Here is a 24,530-nt window from a genome sequence, read left to right on the forward strand (position 1 = left end):
TCCGTGGAGATGCCGGCCACTACACTGCTCCCCTGTACCTCCTTCCTTAAGCGAGGGAAGGCTAAGGGAGCACGGACGGCGCGGCAGGAGGCGGAGGCCGCCTGACCAGTCCGCTGTGCGGCAGAATGCAGTGGGCACCGTGAGCAGGGGCCAGAGGGGACCTCCTTCAGCTCAACAGGCTTTCAGCTGCCTGGCTCCTGTGTCCAGCCCAGTCCTGGGCTTGGGGACACACAAGTAAACGAGCTCCCTTTATGCAAGTTTATAACCCAGCAAGTGAGGCAGAGAAGGGATCAACACATGCACGAAAAAGGCTTCCTTTAATGGGGATAACTGCTATCACAGGGGAACAAATTCTGTATAAATGCTTCCTACAAACTGACCACATCTGGTCTGCATCATTGGAAACTGCTCCTGCTGTGGTGTGGACAGGCCTGCAGACAGGAAGGACTGTGCCAGGCTGGGCAGGAAGTAGTGCCACAGGAGGAGCCCCAGGGCTGAAAACAGCCTGGCGTGGGGGTGGCTTCTGGCCTCTCGAATCAGGGCTTCCGCAGAGGAGTGGGCTTCTCCTTTGGGATTGCTTTTTACTTGTTTGGGGTGATAATCACCAAGGAGGGAAAAGAGAGGAAGGTGATGAATTCAGTTTTAGACACGTTCCGTTTATGATTCTGGAGAGGCATCAAGCGGCGATGTCAGCAGGCAGGTGAGCTTGGGAGAGCGGTCCTCAGGGCGAAGCAGTGTCACACCCATAGTGTCTGGAGGGAGAGGGGACCGTGAGACACACAGTCAGTCAGATGCCAGCAAGGACTCTGGCAGGGACAGATCAGGCAGGAGACGCAGGGCAGGAAGGCGTGGCGGGGAGACAGGATTCCCAGAGGCTGCAGCTTCCCTCAGCTGCCCCCCCTCTGACCACCCCCAGAGCGGCCATGGGCCTCCAAACGCACACGGAGAGGGCAGTGCCCCAGGGACCCGGCGGCTAGCTGTGTCCAGAGAGCTGACGGAAAGTCAAGGAAGGTAAAGACCAACACCTTCAGGTGGCTTTAGCAATGTGGAGGGCATTGGTGGCCGCAAGAAGGAGGTCTCGGGGGAGTGGTGGGAGTAGCACGCAGCTGAGAGCACAAAGGAGGCACTGGAGGGAAGAAGGCCAGGAGGGAGTACATGACGGTGCCTGCAGAGAGTGGCCACAGTGACTCCTCCTGAGGGCAGGAGCCGCAGCTTCTCACGTCTGCATGCTATCAAAGCACCAAGTGCACAGGCGGAGGGGTGCAAACGCTGGACGGGTGGATGGATGGATGGGTAAGTAGATGGGTGGGTGGGTGGATGGATGGATGGATTGGTGAGTGGATGGGTGAGTGGATAGATGGGTGAGTGGATGGGTGAGTGGATGGATGGATGGATGGGTGGATGGATGGGTGGATGGATGGATGGATGGACGGATGGGTGAGTGGATGGGTGGATGGATTGGTGAGTGGATGGGTGAGTGGATAGATGGGTGAGTGGATGAGTGAGTGGATGGGTGGGTGGATGGATGGATGGATCGATTGATGGATGGGTGGATGGGTGGATGGATGGATGGATGGATGGATGGATGGATGGGTGGATGGATGGATGGATGATGGATAGATGGATGGATGGATGGATGGATGGATGGATGGATGGATGGATGATGGATAGATGGATGGATGGATGGATGGGTGGATGGGTGATGGATAGATGGATGGATGGATGATGGACAGATGGATGGATGGATGGATGGATGGATGGGTGGATGGGTGGATGGGTGATGGATAGATGGATGGATGGATGGATGGATGGATGATGGACAGATGGATGGATGGATGGATGGATGGGTGGATGGGTGGATGGATGGATGGATGGATGGATGGATGGATTGGTGAGTGGGTGGGTGAATGGATGGGTGAGTGGATGGGTGAGTGGATAGATGGTTGAGTGGGTGGGTGAGTGGATAGATGGGTGAGTGGATGGGTGGGTGGATGGATAGGTGAGTGGATGGATGGATGGATGGATGGATGGATGGATGGATGGATGGGTGAGTGGATGGATGGATGGATGGGTGAGTGGATAGGTGAGTGGATGGGTGGATGGATGAATGGGTGAGTGGATGGGTGGATGGATTGGTGAGTGGGTGGGAGAGTGGATAGATGGGTGAGTGGATGGGTGAGTGGATGGATGGATGGATGGGTGGATGGATGGGTGGATGGATGGATGGATGGATGGATGGATGGATGGATGGATGGATGGATGGATGGATGGATGGATTGGTGAGTGGATGGGTGAGTGGATAGATGGGTGAGTGGATGGGTGGGTGGATGGATGGATGGATGGATGGATGGATGGATGGATGGATGGATGGATGGGTGGATGGGTGGATGGGTGGATGGATGGATGGATGGATGGATGGATGGATGGATGGATGGATGGGTGGATGGATGGATGGATGATGGATAGATGGATGGATGGATGGATGGATGGATGGATGGATGATGGATGGATGGATGGATGGATGGATGGATGGATGGATGGGTGGATGGGTGATGGATGGATGGATGGATGGATGGATAGATGGATGGATGGATGATGGACAGATGGATGGATGGATAGATGGATGGATGGGTGGATGGGTGGATGGATGGATGGATGAATGGATGGATGGATGGATGGATGGATTGGTGAGTGTGTGGGTGAATGGATGGGTGAGGGGATGGGTGAGTGGATAGATGGGCAAGTGGATGGGTGAGTGGGTGGGTGAGTGGATAAATGGGTGAGTGGGTGGGTGAGTGGACAGATGGGTGAGTGGATGGGTGGGTGGATGGATAGGTGAGTGGATGGATGGATGGATGGATGGATGGATGGATGGATGGATGGATGGATGAATGGATGGGTGAGTGGATAGGTGAGTGGATGGGTGGATGGATGAATGGGTGAGTGGATGGGTGGATGGATGAATGGGTGAGTGGATGGGTGGATGGATTGGTGAGTGGGTGGGTGAGTGGATGGGTGGATGGATGGATGGGTGAGTAGATGGGTAAGTGGATGGATTGGTGAGTGGATGGGTGAGTGGATGGGTGAGTGGATGGGTGGAGACTCTGTGGAGGCTCAAAGTCAGGACAGATCAACACCAGGTGTGCAGCCAAAAGGGTTGCAATCAGGCAGAAACGTGTGCCTCAACAGGAAAGCCCTGGGGATGGTCCTGGTTGTACAGAAAGTACATGTAGGGGTGGGGAGGAATGGGGTGCCCTCGCAGCTGAGGAGCAAGCCTTCAGCCAGCATGGGAGATGGGGCTAGAGGTATGCTGGTCGAGTCTACACTAGGGAGAGCCTGGCAGAAACCCATCTAGTTACTTCAGGAAGTCAAGGGGAGATGAGAAAGGTCGGTGAGCAGAACACACCCTGTGGGTCCAATGCAGATGGCTGCAATGACAATACAAAGCACAAGGCAGGAACTGCAAAACCCAGTGTTTCTTGGAGCTGAGAAAGGGGCTGAGCCCCAGGCCATCGGAAGGGGTGGGGAGAAGGAGCCAGACCTCACAACCAACAGAGTCTTTGGGAAGGCAGGCAGTTTGTTAAATTGGTCTCAGAAAGTTAAAACGCTCATATTTAACATTTGATGTCTCACTGGATGATAATAGGAAGAGCCAAGATTTAAAATCCGATTGGAAACCTGAATACAGCCTCCTTCAAAGTTCAGAAGCAAGAAAGAAACAGCATATGTCCTGGATGAAAGGGGCTGAAAATGCAAAGGAGAGATGGAAAGGCCGTTCAGGGAGGGTAGGCTTCACCGGCTCGGTCAATGAGAGGCAGGGGACACAGCCCCTGGGGAGGGTGGACAGGGTTGTTCCCCGCAGGTCCAGGAGCAAGTTCCTGAGTGGCCCAGGATGACAAGAAGAAGGACCCGCACACGTATAGAGGACGTGCCATGAGGGCAGGCAGGGAAGGTGAGTCTCAGGGTCCAGTGCCCAAAATGTGTGCTTCTGGCCTTGAAAAGAAGAAAAGGTCATGACCTCCAACTTCAACTGCAAAAAAGGTTTTTAGGGTGAGAGAGTTAACCAGTTAATGCGGCCACCACCATGGCTGAGTCCTCATCCCATAGCATTCTGCACTCATAAGGCAGACACTGTGGGTGCAGAAGTGCCTGAGAAAAGTTGGGTGGATGATGACCAGCCCCCAGGTCACCCACCATTCTAGGCCTCAGAGGCTGTGGCGGGAAGATGCAGCCATCAGACCATCCGATGCCTGACTCCCGCTGAGCCCAGGCGATTGAGTTCAGATGACAACCTCAGATCCACTGTCCTGGCTGAGAACCCCTCCTGTACCCCAGAGCTGAGAGTGCATTTTGTCCCTCTGCTTCTAGGTGGGACCTATTCTGCTTACGGGCATCAGCTGGGCTCACAGTTGACACACAAGGTATTACTGAACTGGAATGGCCCAGGGAACACACAACCGATTTTATAGTCCACCTCATTTTCCCATCACGTTAACCGAGTAGAGCATGTTGCTTACAGACATAACCACCTGATTTTGCAAGAAAGCTGAGTGACTGTGGATCCCACGGGTGACCCCCACACCGGAGAACAGACTTCAGCTCCCACAGGGGCAGCCGAGCCCTGAGGAGGAGCCACACTAGCAGTGAAGCAGGAAGAGTCATATTTTCAGAGCCTGTTTATGAATGGATCCCCCCGGGTGTCCTGGGAGGACCAGTTAACATCTATTGGCATTCTGGTTTCAGTGTTGTGTACTCAGTCAGATGACAGAAATCTGCAGAGAGCTTTGCTCACCTAATTCAGGGGGCAGGTCCTACTGCTAAAGCACGGCGTCTCACCCGGCACTGACCCCTTCCACGAAGGCAGAGGGTGAAGGCCCAGAGGGAGCAGAGACTGGGACCAGGACACCCCCTGCCTGGGATGGACGCCCTCATGGGCAAAGAGAGAGAGGGGCAGCCCCGGGGCCTCCGTGTGACCTGGGGCCAGAGTCACCACCTCCAGGTGACAGTGACAAACAGGTAAGTATTGCTATCTGTTCACACCTCTGAGAGCCCTCTCCCAGGTAACAGAGTTCTGGAAACCTCTCTCTGGGTTAGCAGACAAAAGGTCGCTAAGGGCCTCCATGCCCCTGCACTCCTGGTGCCAGGCCAGAGCCAGCTAGTGACAGGCATGTGCCACCAGGGTGTCTGAGGTGCTTCGGGACCTGGATGGGGGCAAAGCTCTGGCTGGCCCCCATCAGGGGCTTCCTTAGAGAACCCCCCCACCTCAAACCATATCCATGCCTCACACTCTGCAGAAAATTCAGAGCAAACTTCACTTTTAAAAAAGGGAAGGTTTCCTAGAAAGAAGGGACAGAGGACGCTCGGGCACAGTGGGATGGGCCTGAGTCACCACCTCGTAACAGCTCACCCCCTTCCTCCCCCAGCCTCTTGGCTGCCGTGTGCACAGAGGAGGAGCTGCCATGGCCTCCACAGCCACTCCGGCTTCAGAAACCCCGTGACCAGGCTCCTCTCCAGCATGGACATGGGACTGTTTGTTGCCTGGGAGTGTGGCTTAAAAGGCACCAGGAGTCTTGCCAGAAAAAGCACTTCTCAGTGACTCTGGGAGAGGGGCTCTGAGCTCAGGGGCCACTTTCTTGCTCCCCAAAGCTTTGGTGTCCCCACAGGTGGGGAGTCGGCAGCCCCCAGCCCCTACTGCTGTTCGTCCTCCATGGGGGAGACACCATGCCCGCGGGATCTGAACTTTGGGGACCAGCAGCATTTTCTCACTTGTTTACTTGCCTAACAAATTCAGAGTCTCAAGATCAGGACCTTCCCAGATTATTTTTCAAAAGAAATTAGTATGGAAATAAATGCTCTTTCTGATGTAACTTTGTCAACTTTGATTGTGAAGCAGGTGGCAATCAGTTTGTATTTATTTTGGGAGAGCACCTTGGGCTTGGTGCTATTTCCTAAGCGCCTCGCACCCTCCCCAGGAGACACGATCAGCCTCACTGTGGCGATGCTGTGATTTACCTAGGGAGCCACCTCGCCTAATTAGTCTGATTGGAAACTCAATGAACTTGATGGGCCACTCACCAGGGAGGTCCCCGGGCACGGTGTTTGCAAACCTGCAAATCACACAGTTCCAGTGACAACATGCAGGGGAAGACCACAGCCCAAGCCCCCAAGTCGGACCTTCAGTACACCTGCCTCTTGGCCCCAGGTTGTGACGACCAGGTAAAGGTGTCCCTGGCATCCGGGACATCCCGCTGTGGGGTGCTGGGGTGCCTCGGCCAGCCAGGTCCCACCGGAGGGCAGCTGCTGCAGGGTGCATCCCAGTGACGTCCCAGGTCTCCGCTGGCTCTTTGTGGCATTTTCCTGCCACACTTCTCCCAACCGGATTAAACTCTGACTTGTCCCTTTATTTGGTCGATCTGTTCCCGCCGATGGCAGTCTGTTAGGAGGACCTGCCGCTCTCTACCTCTCACCATCCTCACGCCAGCAAGAGCCGCGTCAGCACAGAGGAGACGTTGAATGACAGGTGGCGAGCGAGTGAATGGATCAATGTTCGGCAGTGATGTCTACCCTCTGTTCGGGGCGTTCAATTCTGGTCAGAAAGCACCGGGCGTGGCAGAGCAGAGGCCCTCCTGACACAGTCACCCACTTGGGACAGGACTGCAGGGGGTCCTCCACAACTACAGCATGTTTGGGTCCCACAGCCGACTGATCCCACAAGGTCCCATGACCGCGGGCCACCGACTGATCCCCGGAGGAAGAACCCACGGCCAGGACAGACCTCCTCGGCCACCCTCAGGCAGGAGGGGCCGGCCTGAACCAGCGCCACGGGCTGACATGGAGCTGCATGGGTGCGCGCACTGCCTCCGCCAGGGAGGGCACACCGCCCTCGCTCCCGGGGAGCTCTGTGCCTCCTGCTGCCCACAGAGGGGCGGAGGTCCCAGGACCCGGTGGGAATTACACGACTGGCAGCCTGGCAGCGGAGAAAAGCAGAAAGACCTCTGTTACCGAAATAGAAAAAGAAATGCTAATTTCTTTCCTCAAAAGAGGAGACATCATTGAGTCCCAGAGGTCTCAACACCAGTGAAAACATCGCCTTATCAGGAGGAGCTGGACGCAGCCCCCATTCCAGCAGAACTGGCAGGTAAGCCGCCTGCAGGCGAGGCCTCAGTTGTGAAAGGCAGGTGCAGGGGTGGTCCTCAGCTTCAGCAAAGGGGCTGCCTGGGAACGTGTGATGGCAGTGAATATTTTCCATATGCACAGGGGGCCGGGGGATCTGGCGTGCTGGGCGGAGGGACCCCACACTCACTGGCCGGACCGCACGGAGCAGGCAGGGCCCACCACTCTGCCACCACACACCCGCCTCCAGGGCCTCTCCTCTGAGCCTGTGCTCACTGCATCTCACTTCCGCTCCTTCCATCCATCCCCCCACCCTCCCCACCTCTGCCCTGTCCGCGGGGTCTCCGGGCGGGAGAGGCGGCCTTGGGCCAACCCGGCTTCTGAAGGCTCACACCTCAGCAAGTGCAACAAAACTGCCTGTCTCTCCCCACGCAGGCGCCCCAGTGACACTCTCACACACCCCGACGGTGACATGGAACTCACCATGCTCGTAAAGAGAAAAATATGGCCTCAATGAGAACAACACTTAACATTCACAAGTAAGAAATCACAGCTCTGGTAGCGCGGTAGTACTAGGGCTTAGTGACAGGAGGTGATACCCAGGATCTGCTGTGGCCCATTTTCCTGAGGGACCCAGCCACCTGTTTCTGGAAGAACCCTGGATGGGAGTCGCATCCCCACGCTGGCACCAGCATGCCCCATGGGCACGGAACCCTCGTGGGCTGTGCATGGGGCACAGATTGCAGGGTTCTTCAGACTGAACTTACCATCCTGACAAAACCCAGACACCAGGCACGCAAAGCCAGAGGATGGTGGTGACACACCGTAAGGCGATGTCAGAAGTGGAGTTTGTTCAGTTACATTGTTTCCAGGTTTCTAAGTATTTTCAACGAGCCCAAGAACACACGGGGGATGGCCCGGGGCGCAGGCCAACCCTCCCACCGCTTCCTCTCTGGCAGCCAAGCGCCCGCCCTCACCGTGGCCTCCCAGCCTCCCTCCCCACCAAGTCTCTTGCAACAGTCCAGCACTGAGTCTCTTCTGTTCACACCACACACGGGAAAAAATTATCACAATTAAAGTGTGACACCACAACAAAGAAACTACTCATCTTGAACAAAACCACTAGGAGGTACCTTTCCAAAGCTTGGACGCCCCTGCTGTGACCTTCAACTGGGAGGCTGCTGTCCCGCCTCGGGGAGGTGGGTCCGGCCCTTTCAGGGGGGCTTGGAGCTGCAGAATGAAGAGGGCTGAACACAAAGGAGTGAGGCGCGTGTCAACAATACACACATGTGAGTCGTTGAGGCCGGGCTGGCAGGGCTATAAACTCCTCTGAAAGCCATTCCGTAGCAATATCTGTGGAATTAGAAGCCTCGTTCAAAACTCAAAATGCTCTTAGCTGTGAGGGTCCCAGTGGATCTGACGACCGTAGTCTTGTTTGGAGCAGGGCAGTAGGAACTGGCTGGGTGCATGCTTTCTTTGCACATACACACACACACATACACACCCCTCCCACACACCCACAGGGTTTACACACACACCCCAAAGGAAAGCTCAAACTGAAGTTGTGTCCCAAATGGATTCCTGCCATATTCTGGGCCAAAATTCATAGCAATTTTAACAGGAAGGTTACCAGCAGCCCCTCACATGGCCCCTCTTCTCTGCAGTGGAAATCTCTGTTCCACAGGCACGGGGGATCGACAGGGCACACCCATCAGCTGTGGGCAGCCCCACAGGGCAGACGGGACATTCCTCAGTGCACCAGATTCTAGGGCGAGCAGGCCCTTCAAGCACGAGTTTGCAGAAGTCCCTCAGCCCAACGCAGAGCACAGGGCCATCAGCCTCCCACCAAGGCCACCCCCCCACACACTGCCCCAGGTGCTGCCAGGACCCCAGGCTGCCCCCACGGGATGAGGTCCACAAGCAGCCGGCACCCAGGGCAGCTTGAAAGCAGAACGGAAAACGCTATAGGGTGAGCAGGTATTATGTATGAATCCAAGGCAGGGACACACACACCACACAAATATAACACAACACACACACACACACACACACACACACACACACACACACACACACACACACACACACACACACACACACACACACACACACACACACACACACACACACACACACACACACACACACACACACCTGTTCGGGACCATGTGGGCAGACTCAGAGCTGGGAACACAGTGCTCAGAGTCCCACCGCTCCTCGCTCCTCCCTCGCACCAGGAGGGGGCGCACAACCGCGCTTTGGGTAGGCTGTGCCTGGCGGCCTCCCTCCCAGAACAACCTGACAGCACAGATCCTGACACACGGCCTCCCAGGGGTCAAGGTCGGGACACCAGGGACAAGGCGAGCAGGCCGCAGACCCTGCCCTGACGTGAGGAGACGGCTTCTCATCTGTGCTGTCCTCCTAAACCCATAACCCCCGTCCACGCAGAGGAAAGTGTCATCAAATCCCAGTGGGGACGTTCTCCTGAACACCTGCCCCGAGCCCTGCAAACTCTCAGGTCACCAAAAACCAGGGGGCCCAGGAACTGTCACAGCCCAGGGGAGCCCGAGGGACATGAGACCAAAGGCCTGGGGATGCTGGGGGCCCAGGACGACAGGGACATGGTGGGGAAGTCTGAATAAAAGAGGGACTTTAGTTAGCAATTACACATCAGCATTAAGCCTCAGCTGTGGCTAATGGACCAGAAAAACAGAAGTTAACAATAGGAGAAACTGGGTGTGAGACAGCCTGAAATACTGTATGTCTGCGCAACTTGCTGTAAATCTAAAAAAGGAAGTTTATTTAAAATACAATCCATCAAGTCTGCCACGGATGCTTTTGGGAGGAAGGCATTCAGTCCAGCATTCAGACCCGACACCCTCTGCCTCCCCACCTGGCTGAGGCCAGGGCCCTACAGGCGCCACCCTCCATTTGCTCACGGCCGCTTGGACTCCGCAAGCTGACCTAAAGGTGCTCATTACATGTTCAAAGAGTGGAATAGGATGCCAATTCTGGCACATTATAAATACTTGCATTTTAAAATGAAACTGTCACATCATATTAAATGTACTAAATGAAATCTAAGTAGTTAGGCATTCCATACCCATCCTCACCCACTTTGAAAATTCAAGAACAGGTTCTCTAAGAGCTGGAGTCTTACACATTTCGTTTTCCTTCCTTTTAAACTTGTTTTTCCATTTCTGTTCTCCGAAAGAATTTTATTCTGAGGGGATCAATGTTTGGGCTTGAAACTGTGTTCCTCTCCACCCTATAGCGCTTCTCTGCCCAGAATGCTGATACAAAGTATATGTATACTTTTGTTTCCAGTGGACTCTAAGTGTTGGAGTAATTTTCTTCTGGACTGAATTTTTCTACATTGTTACTAGTGCATAACTAATCACAACACATAAATGGTGTCTATATTTTGATAGATTTTAAGCATATTAAACATAAAAATAAAGTCTTATTAGAAGTGCATTATTCATTGAAATGGATGGAACAGATTTTTCCAAGTGGTTCATTTATCTTCGGATGATTCTATTAACTATTGCTGGACTGGGACTGGGGTCAAGGATTAAATCTATTTCCGCTTATTCTTTATAGATGTATGAACTGAGGAAACTATCTGAATGAGAATGGAGTTTTGTTACAGCTCTATCAGTTTTGCACTTCTTCCAAGGTACACGCAAGAAAACACACAGCTATTGTTTCCGTGAGTGTTAATTATCTACCAGCTTAGCAGCTAGACCAGGTCGTTTGATTTCGCCTTAAAACCCAGGTATGGGAGTGACGTGACTTGGAAAAAGGGCCTGGCTCACTCCTCGAGGGCATCTGTTTTCCTGGCTCAGTCGGCACCTCAGGTCGCCGCTGACTGGCTGGTGGTCTTCATACCTGGGTGCGCACTGAGGTAAGAGCCGGAGGGCAAGGGTCCTGCCAAGGCCTGCCTCTACTGCGCATGGCAGAGAAGGGAACCTGGACGGGGAATAGCAGGCGCCGGGCAGACATCAGGTGGTCAAGCTTAGGAAGGATAAGGACACGGAGCAAATGGACTTCGACTTCCTTAGAACCTCACGTTCACAGATACACTCCTGGAGAGCCTGCCTGAGCCCCAGAAGCACACAGACACTGTGAGGCCATGTACATCAGGAGCACATGGGCCCCAGGGACATGGAGCCTAGGGGCACCCGGGCCCCAGGGGCACGGAGCCTAGGGGCACGTGGCTCTTGGGCACATGGACCCAGGAGCACACAGGTGGTGTGATGGGCTGTTTGCAGGCAGCTAACAACCCCCAAGGCCTCAGCAAACTTGCCATCTGTGGGTGAACCTCCAGGACCTGGTATCTGTGCCATGAAGAAGAAAACCCACCAGCTTGTCCATTCTGACCTGGGGCACCTGCCTCTCGAGTGGCTGATGCTCCTGCACAAGTCCTGAGGCTACGCCTGCCCGCAGACGGTTGATGGGCCCTGAGACAAGCATGGAGGAGGCCACCTGCCAGGCCGCTGTGCCTCAGGTCACGCCCAGGGTCCTGGTCAGCTGCGTTCACAGGTGCCTGCCCCTCACAAAGCAACTCAGGTGGGAAATCTCCCCAGGGGACACATCCACTGCCCAGGGCCACCTCTGCCCGAGGCAGTCCTGGGAGGCGCCCACACTCTGACATGGCCGCCACAGCCATGCCCCGGGGGCTGCCGCTCTCACACCAGGAGTCAGCCATAGTGTGGCCAGCGGCAGAAAACCAATTTTCTCAAGTCTCCTGCTTCCCAGGACACTCAACCCTCCACCTCGTTTCTTCACACTGTGAGGCCACAAATGTGGAACCCGCTTCTGCTCCGCAGTGCTGCCCTGGACACCACGGGGACCAGCACATGCCAGCACATCTGCTGAGGGTACAGAGCGCGCAGGGTGCAGAGGAAATGAGGCACTACCTGCGAGGAGAGCCCGTGGATCCCAGGCACTTCCTAAGTGCGCTTGCCCGGGAAGCCTCCGAATGCTTCTGGAGCATCCTTGGGTCTCCACATAGACTTGGCCAGGGCACAGAGATGGCCTGGGAATCAGAGCCACAGGGTGAAGAAGCCTGGTGAGGAGGGCCAGGTCGGAGCAAGGGGCCTCAACGGAGGGGTGTGAGGCTGGCTCAGGGGGCCCTAGGTGAGATCGCCAGACCGGTAAAATGGCAAGATCATTGCCAGCCTGGGCCCTGCACTCCAAACCCAGCTCTGCCTGGGTGAATGTGAATTACTTAACCCTCTGAGCCCAGTATTACCATCCGTGAGTGACAGGCCTCCTGTACCACCCCCTCAGGTAGATGCAATGCCCCCCTGGCACCCACTAGGCCAGCACCACCCCCATGTGTCCCATGTGCTACCACACGGGCTCTGGTACCGTCAGCACCACCCCTGTCTGCATGGAGAGCTGGCACGGGGCAGCCAGGATGATCTGGCTAAGAAAGCACAGCGGAAAGTGAAGTGCAGTTTGACAGTCTCTGGCACCTGTTCTGGGCCTGGGTAGTGATGACTCCGGCATGTCCCAGACCCCAGGGGCAAACGTCAAGGCTTTTGCAGGCCTTGAGGCGGGGCAGGAGGCAGCCACACCTGGGCAGATGTGGCGCCCAAGGCTCCCGAGAATGGCCGTCCCCCCCTGCCCTCGGGGAAGCCCAGCATGCCCCTCCAGGACACCGCGGGAGGCAGCCTGCTGGCGGATCCCCAAGCCTCCTGCCTAGAGGTCTAGAAATTCAGCTCAGCCTGGGACAGAGGGTTCCAAGAGGAGGTGTTTCCCATCTCCTTCTCAGCAACCCTTCCACTTGCAGTGGCAGTGAAGAACCACCACATAATTATGGTTTACGAGCAGTAGTTTAGCTCCTAAAATAAAACGCAGTCCTGGTGCTGGCTTCCCGTGACAGAAGCACAGACACAACCTCGCTTGCCAGGCCTGTGCCCAGCAAAGGCAGGACACCCGCCTGTGTCCAGCAGAGGTCCGGTCCCCTCCGGGGCCCTGGGACCATGCAACGGGCTTGCCTCGCTCGGAGCAGCAAGATCGTCAAGGGTTATGTATTGGCCGACACAGAACTACCACCAGTGACAACAGAACCGACCTCAGGGGATGTGTATAGCCCACCGGATTCTGGGAAGTCTTCCTAGGCTGATGAGTAATAGCCACCCAATGTGTATTGTATCCTCTAAGCCTGTTTTTGCAGTTTAAAGTAACCAAACATAGAATTTCATTTTCCATTTTTGGTTGAGCTGCAAATCCCATACCTGCTCCTTTAATCACTGCTGAGGCTTTGTGATATGGCCTTAAAGAACTAAAGGACAATTACCTGCAAAAAACAAAAGAAAACAAGTGATTTTATACATACTGGTCCCTCACTTAAACAAGGGGTGGAGGACTTACAAAGGGGAGCATCATTGCCCTACACTTCCTTTGTCTCGCCTCCGCGTCTCCTGGCACCCTTTGCGACCCCCTGTGCCCTAACCATGGCTCTGGACTGCTAACCATGCTGGCTGCTTTGCGAGGCTCCCTTGGAGTTGAGCATCATAATTAAAATTCACAGCAGATGCTACTGAAAACATGTAATCTATGCGAAGAGGAAAAACAGTGGGACAAAGAAATACACCAGGCCTGGTAAACTGCTGAAGAGGATTCCACAGGGGCACACAAGCAAGCACAGAGGGGGCGCCGGGCACAGAGTCGCGCCATCAGTGCAGTATGAAGATCCACCTTCAGAGAACGGGCCCGGCTCCTCCCACTCGCTGCCCGGCTCAGAGGGCAGGAGGCAGGGCCCAGGGAGACGCTGCGGAGGAGCCGTCCACCCTCTTCGTTCCCAGAAGGGACTGTGCACCCCGAGAGACCCCCTCATTCTTTTGCCAACCATGACTGGATTCTAGAAGAAAATGTGAAGATCGGGCGTTTTCCTGCTCTCTCCAGCCCTCTGACAGGGGCCAAGTCACTTTGCAGCCCCCCAAGAACGAGAGCCCCTGCCGTGCCACCAGCCCTGAGCTCACACGGATGCCCAAAGGTGGTGCCCATGGCTCTTCTGCTCAAGGCTCCATTCAGAGGGCACCCTGCCCATTGACACTACCACTGCCCCCTCCTCCACCTTCCGGACCCTTGGGCTGGGCTGTGACACCTGATGCAGCGGCGAGAGCGCAGGGACCAGGCCCAGGGAGTGGGAGGCGGCAGGGAGACCGGCCCCTGGCAACCCTGCAGTTGGTGGCTGTATGGCGGTTGGTCCCCCAGCAGGCACTGAGCTGGCCTCAAGACCACTGTGTTCCATCCAGGGCCATCCTGATGGACAGCCTCCCACCTGCAGCATGGCTGGTGTCACTCCCACTTTGAACCCCTCACCTTCATTTGCCAGGTGAGCAGAGCTTGATCCCTCATGTACATCCTGAGGATGGTGCCTGCAGAGACAAGAGCTCTGTGCACCAGGGATGTACAACCCTCCGGAAACAGTGTCTGGCTGTGCCTGCGGCTTTGCCATGAGTTTCAGATGGGCACATATACCCAAGTATGTGCTCCAAAATCACCTTGCCGGGCGGGCTGTCCCTGCCCAGGCCGCAGATCAGAGAGCAGCGCCTGCCCCCAGCACCTGCCTCCTGCCCCCAGCACGCTGCAGGCCTCACCACCACCTGGCACAGGACGCGTGACGGCCACACCCACAGGGATGTCAGCTGCACCAGGGCTCCTTCTCATGCGTCACTGGATGCCCAGCACCCCAAACAGTGCTCAGTAAATACTCACCAAGGAAGGAAATAAACACCTGTGTTCACTGCACATTGAACAAGGAAGACACGATGTTCAGGCTGGGGTTTCTTCTTCAAAACAGTAGATCTCACTTCACTTCTTGGCATTTCAAGACACTTACATGGTTTCCAGACCATCATAGCACAAACGACACCTAGAGATCCAGGGTGACATCCGGTGGCCCCCGTTCTGAGGCACTGGCACCCAGCACCCTCTAAGGCTCACCAGGGCAGGCTGTCGGAGGGCAAGCCCCCAGGGCCCCCGGGGACTTTCAGAACGCCACCCGCTAGCCTAGGGTGGGGACTGCCACAGGCAGCTCCCCCGGGGCCCCCTGCAGCCCACTGGCCCACCTCGGGCTCACTTAGGGAAGGACTTTCCTCAGGCAAACCACCTGGCGCTCTTGCGGAAGTTCGAACAGCTTCCCTCCCTGCAAAAGGCGCTGCTGCTTGCCGCCGGCTCTTACTGCAGATGTGTCCATAAGCAGATAATTGGAATTGCAAAATTAAGAACTAACTTTGGGGGATTTGTTTTTATAATAGAAACAAATAAAGGCTTGCCATGTTGGCAAATAAAAGCTGACAGTTAAGAAATTAGATGTGGATACCAGATACTTCATGCTACAAATTGAGTGGCAGCAAACTCTGCTCTAAGTCAGCCATAACAGGGGTGGGGTGGGGGCTGGAGTATTAACCCACCAGGACCTTCTACCCTGGACGGCCAGAGTTCACAGCCGGCCCCCAAGAGGGCCAGCCAGCGGCCACCTCAGCACGGGACACTTGCTGCTGCGGTTCTTCATGAAGGACACTGGAAAACATGGGAGGTGTGAGCCAGTGAGGCCACCGGTTCTCCCCCCAGGAGATCCCTACTGTTAGCCCGGCCCCACACACGGAGACATTCCCGGCACTCCGAAGCAACAGGGCTGTGAGGGCCATTCCGCCGTCAAGAGCAATGGAGAACACAGCCCAGGAACCTACAGTGATGGCAAAACACTGAAGTGTCTGTGGGCGCCTGGGAGACCCAAGGGGTAGGCCTTCTGCACGCCGCTCTCCTCTTTGGGGTCACTCCTGGCCCCCAGCACCCAGAGCTCCCTGCCCAGGTCCCTGCAGCTCAGGGCACAGGGCCGGTTCTGGGCAGGCAGCATGGCCACGTGACCAATGCCACACGCGTCTCCCTTCCCCCATTCCTCCTGGAACAACCCCAGGGGCACCCTCACAAAGGATCCAGCACCCCAACAGCAGGCAGGCTGTCCTTGCAGGGGTGCAGGCAGGTCAAGTAAACAGCAAAGACCGAGAACAGGACAAACTGCACCCTTGTTTGTGCAAGCCACCACCTGACGCAGATGAGTCACTGTCCTCAGACAATATGACACCGTTGGTGGGAGGGGGCTTCAGACGGCTCCCTGGCTCAGACAGCACAGGCAGGCACTCGGGGTCCTGCCCCCGCCATGTCTCAGCTGTCGTGGTTGGTGGAGCAGGGACTAAACACCTGCTTAGTGGCCTCAGGACACGTGGGGCAGTGGGGCACGGATACACATGGCCCTAACAGGCCACCCCTCCCAGGGACAGTGGGGACAGTGTTAGAAACTGCCCCTCACTGGCGGCCCATGATTATGTGCTCCCACCTAGTCTGGGAAGAGTCCAGGTGGACCTGGCAGCAGAATGGATGCATGGGCTCCGTCCTATAAACTAACACCATATACGCGTCGTGGAGTGACCACATGGATCAGGAAAGGAGCAGTGAGCCAGCCCTGTGGTCCCGAAGGTCACATCCAGTGGGGGAGGCAGAGGACACACCAGGTTCATGCCTGATGGCGAGAAGCACCCTGGGGCAGGGACAGGCTGTAGTTCTGCACCAGAGGTTCCTGTGCACAAAGGGAGCAGGAACGGTGGACCTTTGCCAGGGGAACGTCCAGCCCGGTGGCCATCAGGCCAGCCAGCAGCCAGCGCTACAGGACTGCTAACAGCCCCAAACAGCTGGGACCTGACGATTCTCGGTGACTCGTGTGACCTCCCGCTCCACTGAAGTTCCCGTCCTCAGAAACCCAGGACACAGAATTTCAGGCCCCGGGTCAGGGTCAGGGGGACCCTATAGGGAAGCTTGGCACATACCCAGGGCAGAAATGAGCCCCACCCTGCAGTATACCAAACGGGCCCTCCTTTCTCAATCGGGGGGCAGCCAAACAAGCCCCAGAGCCCCAGGGGGCTGCGTGGTCACTCGTGGGTCCCACCTGCAGTTAGAGCTCATCCCACTGTGGGCTCGGTCCCCCCATCATGTGCTGGTTGTGGAAAGAACCACTCCAGGTATCCCACCGGTGTGAGGGCAGGTGGTCCTCCTGAACAGAGCAGAGGAAAGGATTTAACTTTCATAGGAGCCACTGAAGGAATAACTCAGAACTTCAGGAAAGGAGAGACGCAAGGCACCCATTTTGGCTGGGGTGGGGGCCGTGGGAGGGTAGGGGACCTGCAGGAGGCGGCCCCACACCCCAGGCACAGATGCCCAGAGCCTTCTAAGACTGGGACAAAATAAACCCTGTAACTTTGCAGTCAGGCGGGTGGCAACAGCGGTGAGAGGGGGCTTCACTTGCCCGCTCGGAGTCCCTCCATTCTCGGTGCCACAGCCCATCACGGAGAAGATTTTCATACCCATAATATTAATTACCTGTTAACTTGCTGCACAACAATTAAGATAAAGTTGATAATCATTCTTTAACACCTATTCAAAATGTTTGGCCAACACCAAAATAGCCTGGATAATTTTTCTCCATCTAATTACCTCCGAGAGCAGCCAGGGATTCCATGCCCATTAGCCCCGAAACTCTAAGGCCCACTGAGCTGAAGCAAAATTAAGCACTTTGTGGAAACAGCACATGAAACCAGAATTGGCTCGCTTAGCCAAGTGAGCTCGAAGTGGAGAACTCACTTTGATTTTCATTTTCTGAAGGGTGGTCAAATGTCTTTAATTATAACATATCCCCTAAAATCGCTCTAAGATAAATGATATTTTAAAGACCAAAATTGAGCCAGAATCTGATTCTGATATCTCAGGGGGAAGAAGAGCTGTGACTCCCAAGCCCTCGAGGGAAGGGTGAGACCAGCTCAGAGGGCCCCTCATCCAGGAAGCACCCCCCACCCCCGCCTCTGCCTTCCAGAACCGTCTCTCGGAGGGGGCGCCACCTAGCCCCCGACACAGAAAAGCCTTGGGAAAAATCAAGGGCTTACGGTCGTGACACGTCCACCTGCCACCTCATGTCTCCGCGAGCTCCAGGACAACAGGCACTGTGACACACAAACCCTGGCTTTCTCAGCCTGTTGGCACACGGCCATGAGCTCCGGGAACAAGAAGTAGTGGACACGAAACCTCTTAGAAAGGAACTACAGTGCTTAGAAAGGCGGGCAGGCTGGCATGGTGGAAAGAGCGTGGGGTTGGAGGCCAACAGTCCTGGGCTGGTCCTGCCTCTGCAGCCACCACCTCACCACCGGGGGGCAAGGCTGATGGGGTGCAGGAGCGTCATGGGTAGGGAGAGAGCCGTCAAGGTGCCGTCCCCTGGAGAACATTCTCATCCTTAGGGTTCTATCCATGGCCAGAAAGCAACACGCTCCTTCCGTGGTCAGCTCTTCTGGACCCGGAGGCTCATCTCTTGGTTCTGAAGACAGAGAGAGGGAATTTGGAGGGGTGCCTGATGCTTTTGGACTAGCCTGGAGCTTCAGGATGGAGAAGAGAGACAGGAGCTGGGACTCCGCTCCCCACCTGCACCTCCAGTGCAGTGCACAGGGCAAATCACTGTGCCCTCGGTGGGCGGTAGGGGGCGCTGCAGGAGACAGCCCCTCAGGGCCCTGCCCACTCTCGGCAGCATGCAGAGCCGTGCCCACAGGTGGCACCTATTCCTATAAGGTGGGCTATATTTACTTTAAAGAATAAAGATAAATACCAGCAGTGCTGTACCCTAAGGGCATGGTGCCAGGGCCAAGGGGGGTTTTAATGAATATTTACGTTTTATGCTCTCTCTCACAAAAAGCATATATTATTTTTATAATTATAAAACAACAGAACTTTAAAAATTCATTCATTTAGGTGCAAGACCAGCAATTTCTCTTAAATTTAATTTGTAACCATGCTAGCCACAGTTCACCAGTAAAACTGACCATATGGAGAAGCGCAGCAGTTCTCCCCCATCACGGCACGTTTTCAGGTGCACACACCGGTCGCCTTCGGCCTGCCTCATCCTGTGCTTGCACCGCACCACACGGGGCCTGACTTGGAGTGGGCCGTCCCCTCAGACGCTGCTTTACACATGGCTGGAGTCGGGCAATGACTGGCACACAAGAAGGAGGCAGCCTGGCCAGCTGGTCTGCGAACGTGAGAAGCCCAGAGACTTCTATTTCTGAATTGGCCCTGTAGCCACCGGCATCCACATGTGGGCCTGCACCCCACTCCACGCTTCTACGAGGGCCTCGGCTCCCCGAGCCAGCCAGGGAGGTGATACGGCATCAGTGCCACTTCAGAGACAGAAGACCCAGGCCCCCAAAACCCCCAAACAGCCCCAGGCCCTCTAAGCGGTGGTGTCAAGAAACAAATGACATCAGATGGTCCAGCCCTAGGAAGAGGTCCCTTCTGGGTCCTTAGAGCCACCGTGGAGGAAACGGCCAATGTTTGTCAGCCCACTGACCACACCAGCTTCCAGTTTAGAGTCACAGTGCCGACGACTATACCGCCAGGCTCTCCTTGTGCCCATTTTGTGGGACTTGAATGCTGATTCTACTAGTTTTAGTGTTTTGAATATTTACAGTTACTTTTGTGCATTTATTTCATGTTGTCTGTCAGATGTGTGGGTATTGGGAGATTGGGGTCAAAAATGTCGTTAGCAATGAAAACCTCCATTCAGACCAGAAAATATGACACAGTCTGGGTGGTCCTCATCCACAATTCTCCACCCCTTACTCAGGCTAAAAAGGGGCTAGGTGCCACTTAGTTCCCATTCTGATGACATTCTGACTCTAAGTAAACTGTTTTTGCAAATATGATCATGTAATTGGAGCATCTGTCTTATTCATTATTTAGCAAATGTGTCCTTTTAGCACCAGTCCAAATGAAATTGAGGAACTTTGGCTAATCACAGTTCACAGATGTTTTATCCAGCTCTATGCAGTCTCCCTCTTAACAGACATACCCCTCCCTGTGCTGAAGCTCTACATGGTATCTCTCTACACCTGTGCAAACCTGTAGAGGTAAGAGAACAATAATTTTAGTACGTCTAGTCTCGATCCTGTAGCTTTAATTAATTTAAGTGAAATCACACTTGACCTAGATAACAATTACTTAAAGCAAGCCCTGACAAAATGTTTCACACAGCACAGGTATTTTCAAGTGTATCTTCACAGCCTCCCAAAGCTGGTGTCTTAAATATTCTACAGCAGAAGTTTAATGCTTTCCACCTGGGTTCTTACATAGACGTCAACGCATGCACAAAAAATACTAGAGAAAATATTATTGCAACATACAAAACATGCAAAGAGCAACCACTCTTCGAATACGACGGTGTCCTGACCCAGAGCAAGGACAGTGGGGCTTCAGTTAAAGTGCGAACACACTGGGCCACCGTCATGAAGGCTGGAGGTAAAAACTGGGCCCACCAAGTGACCTTCTGCAGGAAAATCCAGCCCCTCTGCTTAGAAACATAATTACCCAGGGGCTCGATGCCTCTCCCAGGTGCTGGCTTTTGACCTTAGGTGGTTGGCTTCTCAAAGCAGAGCGCACATCTCATTTTACTCTGAATAAAGTGAGCCCTTTATAAAATGACAAATGTGAGAAATTAAAGGGGAGAGAAGCAGTCTGACGTGGAGAAATGAATGGGAGAGACACATTTTGACTAAGAAATGAGATTACTTCGGCTGCAAGGACAGCCCAAGCTGGCTCTCTCTCTGCTTATGACAACTGTGCTTTTCATGCATAGATGGTAACTATCACCATCATTCTCCACGGGGACACACACGTGCTCCCCTGGTGTCCTGCTTTCAGTAGTGGAAGTGCCTGCTCAGCCCCACCATGGACCCCTGGACAGCTGCGGGCATACCCTGAGCTCGCATTCCGCATCAGACCCTCGTCTGCAGGGCAGCCCACCGCTGACCAGCTCCACGGGGCTGAGCCCCTCAGCGGCCTCCAGGATCCCCCATGTCTTTATCCCAAAGCTGAGGGGAGCATGGCACATCCTTTGAGGGGAGCTATGAGGAGTGGAAGCGAGGTGATAGTCCTGTGGCACCCACTAAGTGTTGCTGTCATATCAGAGGGAGGACACTCGCAGGAGGGGCTGCCAGACGTGGCAGGACCTGGGCCCCTGACGCTCCAATGCCTCCCTCCCCCACCTCTCCTGCAGCCACAGAGCCACTCACAATCCCCCTGACCATCCCATATGTTTCCTCCACCACCGTGGACAAGGGACACTGAGGCACCCATGGCCACATGTCCCAGAAGAGACACAGCTTTAAAGGAATCGCAGGGTGTGTCACCTCTGCAGAGGTGCCCCAGTGGCCTTGTCCATGTCCTTGTCCCTCTGGAATAGAGCACAGACCATATGTGTGACCATGCAGGTCAGCCTCACTGAGAACAGCTGACCTCTCAGCCTGAGACTGGCACCCAAGATCTCCATCCCCAAGAGATCTCCTAAGTCACTCTAAACAACTCTTGAACCACATTAAATTCATTCTGGTTTTTAAAAAATCCATGGGAAGATATTAAGTAAATGAGATTTCTTAATTTCCTTCAGGTAACCATGAAAATGCACAAATGGCAAAAACAAATCTTCCATGATAGAACTAAGGAAACATTTAGTGAAAAAGTCCAGGCTTTGGGACCAGGACGTGCACCCCAGCAGGAGTCCTGGGTCACATCTGAGCGATGGTGGGGAACACGCATAAGATGCAGCCACAGAGCCCAGTTCACAGGAGGCTGTTAACATGTGGGCATTGCTGATCACTGACATTGCTTACTATCCACGTGCGGGGAAGCGGGGTTCCCATGGCCAGGATCCTCACTGAACTTAAACCACCTGCTGATGTAACTGGCCTGTTGCTAGGCTACTGCTTCCACACCTGTGGGCAATAAGCTATTATTGTGCTATATAGAGAGCTCGGCCCAGTGCTCTGGGCAGGGGCAGAGATGCTAGTGCTCGGCCTACTGCCAGGAGAACAAGCCGGGTAATAAACCCTTTCACCCCAAAGAACATATTGCTGTCAATTTCTTTGGTCATATTGAATCCATAACAAACTTTCCCGGGGCTAAAACCCAATGGCAAGACACCGGGCATTTGTTGAAAAGAGAACGTCAGTGTGAACATTAAGTGACGTCAGTGTCTGCCCAACATGCCACCTTCTGAGCCTACATGTCAGAAACTAAGAAGAGACCACGGCTGCCACCCTTCCTCCTGCAGTAGACCCAGTGCACATGGGTCAGGGAAGCACACCTGTGGGGAAAGCTGGGATTCCTGCAGCCAGGACCCTCACCTGACCCTAACTACCTGATGATGTAACTGCCCTGCTGCTAGGCTACTGCTTCCACACCTGTGGGCAATAAGCTATTATTGGCTGAGTCACTATATAAAGAGCTCTCTAAGCGGTGGTGTCAAGAAACAAATGACATCAGATGGTCCAGCCCTAGGAAGAGGTCCCTTCTGGGTCCTTAGAGCCACCTGTGGGTAGGGGCTGAGACAAAGGAGGGCTACAGACCTGCAGACTGCTGGATGCAGATGCAGATGTAATTCTAGTGCTCAAACTATTGCAGGGAGAACAAGTCAGGTAATAAACCCTCTCACCCCAAGAACATTCCATTGTCATCTCTCAGTCTCACTAAATCCATAGTGCACTTGCCCGGGGCTGAAACCCACTGGCAAGGCAGCGCCTACCCGGGAAGTGGTGGCTGGTGGGTTGTCATCTCAAGGGCATCCCTCTGACTTCCTCTGGCCTCCAAGCACATGCATTAGCCCTCCAGCACAAGAAAGTCTCCATAAGAAGCCCTGGCCCTGTGGACAAACAAGGGACACTGAAGGGGGGCAGGGGGCTCAGAGTGAACTCAGAAACACAGCCACACAGAGTGCCCTTGGCCCACGCTGCAGGAGTCGGCATCCTGCCAGCTGTGTGAAGGGCAGAGCCATGTCCCCCATGTCCAGGCCAGAGGAGCCTGGAGCAGGGTGGCAAACATTTCCAGCAGAGTTTTAAACAAAATTTCCCCTGTGGGAAAATAAGAATGGTGACAGCCCCAGAAGGCTTTCCAGAACCTCCCGAGATCCACAGGTTCCAGCTTAAAACCCATGGCCTGAGACTGACCTGAACAGGAGCTGACAGGCGTGTGGCTCAGGCCCCCAGGTGCAGTTGCCAAGGGGTGGACTCTTGCACCCTGTGGTCTCTGCATTTTCAGATCTGAGCCTGGGCCAGTCACTCTCTTTAAGAGATAAGAAAACAGTTTAACGTGTGGCTCATGATGAAATTCTGCAGCTGTAAAGAATGAGAATAATATCCCAGGGATTTGGAAGAAAAGTCTGAGGTATTACGTTTATGACAATAAGAATATTTCATAAAACATCAGACTCAGGTTTCCCGGAAGAGCCAAGAGGGGATTACAGTGAGGAGAAGAGGGTGGGCAGGAGGAAGACGACACTGCAGGGAAAACAACAGCGGGTTAAAGTCCACGTGGGAGGCCAGGCGCACCGTCACCTGCGGCAAGGGGCAGCGATGGAGGGGGGATCTCCTGGCACAGTCCACAGCAGGGCTGGGAAAGAGGGAGAAAATGAACATGAAGATACCAAAACTGGCCACAGACCTCCGAACCAGCAAAGAGGGGTAAAGAGAAAAAGGGCAGAAATATGGTCAAGACAGTGCCCCAGGAAAGCCAGTGCAGGAGGGAGGTGCTGGCCACGTGGGCCGAGCCCACCCACGTTGCTCCCAGAACCGTCCTCCTGTTCACAGGGGAGGCCAAGGGAGCAGCATTCCCAACACCGCAGGTCACCAGAAAACGCACTGCCCTGGCGCCGCGACCAGAAACCTTTCCCCCTGCTCATGAGCGAGAGAAGAATCGAGATTAAGGACGGACACAGAAGGGGAGAGATTAGAGAACATGGGGTGAGTATCAGAAGTGACTAGCTCTGACTCTAAGTAAAGTGACTGAATAGTTTTTCATTTGCTTTAGGAAAGTATTGCAGAGAGGCTTTGTTAGATAGAGAATGTTATATTGCAAATAATTATAATCTTACACTAAAGTTTTAAAAATCAGTAAGTAGATGAGGCAAAGCAAAAGCTCAGCCAGAGCTGAGGAGAGCTGACCCGAGCTGTGGGCCTGCTGCGTTTACTGGCAGAGTCGCACCCCGCCTGCGAGCTCAGCAAAGGGAACAGGAGCACGTGGGTCCGGGCTGACGAATTTGAGCATCTGTCTAAGTCGTGGTGGGTTTCGAAAGCAGAACACCAAAAATTAGCAAGTTCACTGTAGTTGGACCCTGAGATCTTAGTATCTCTCTCGAGGGAGAAAGAAAAGATGAATGATGATTGCTAGCTAGGTAGCCAGCAAGACAGACAGACGACTGATAAATCATACATACCTACCCACATACACAGATACAGGTAGGTGACAAATAGGTAGATAGATTATACTTGATCAATAATTGATGGATGATACATATTAGAAGATAATAAATAGAT

General features: G+C 54.3%; 1 long non-coding RNA gene across 1 annotated transcript; it reads right to left on the reverse strand.

The window, feature by feature from the left end:
* Window positions 1-309: 309 nt before the first annotated feature.
* Window positions 310-23,287, reverse strand: LOC118971140 (uncharacterized). Its single transcript, XR_005059440.2, has 3 exons — window positions 23,166-23,287; window positions 22,745-22,861; window positions 310-752 (listed from the first exon to the last, which is right to left on the reverse strand). It is a non-coding gene; the product is annotated as an uncharacterized lncRNA (long non-coding RNA).
* Window positions 23,288-24,530: the final 1,243 nt, after the last annotated feature.

This window comes from Manis javanica, chromosome 7 (assembly GCF_040802235.1).
Source record: "Manis javanica isolate MJ-LG chromosome 7, MJ_LKY, whole genome shotgun sequence".
Lineage (NCBI taxonomy): Eukaryota > Metazoa > Chordata > Mammalia > Pholidota > Manidae > Manis > Manis javanica.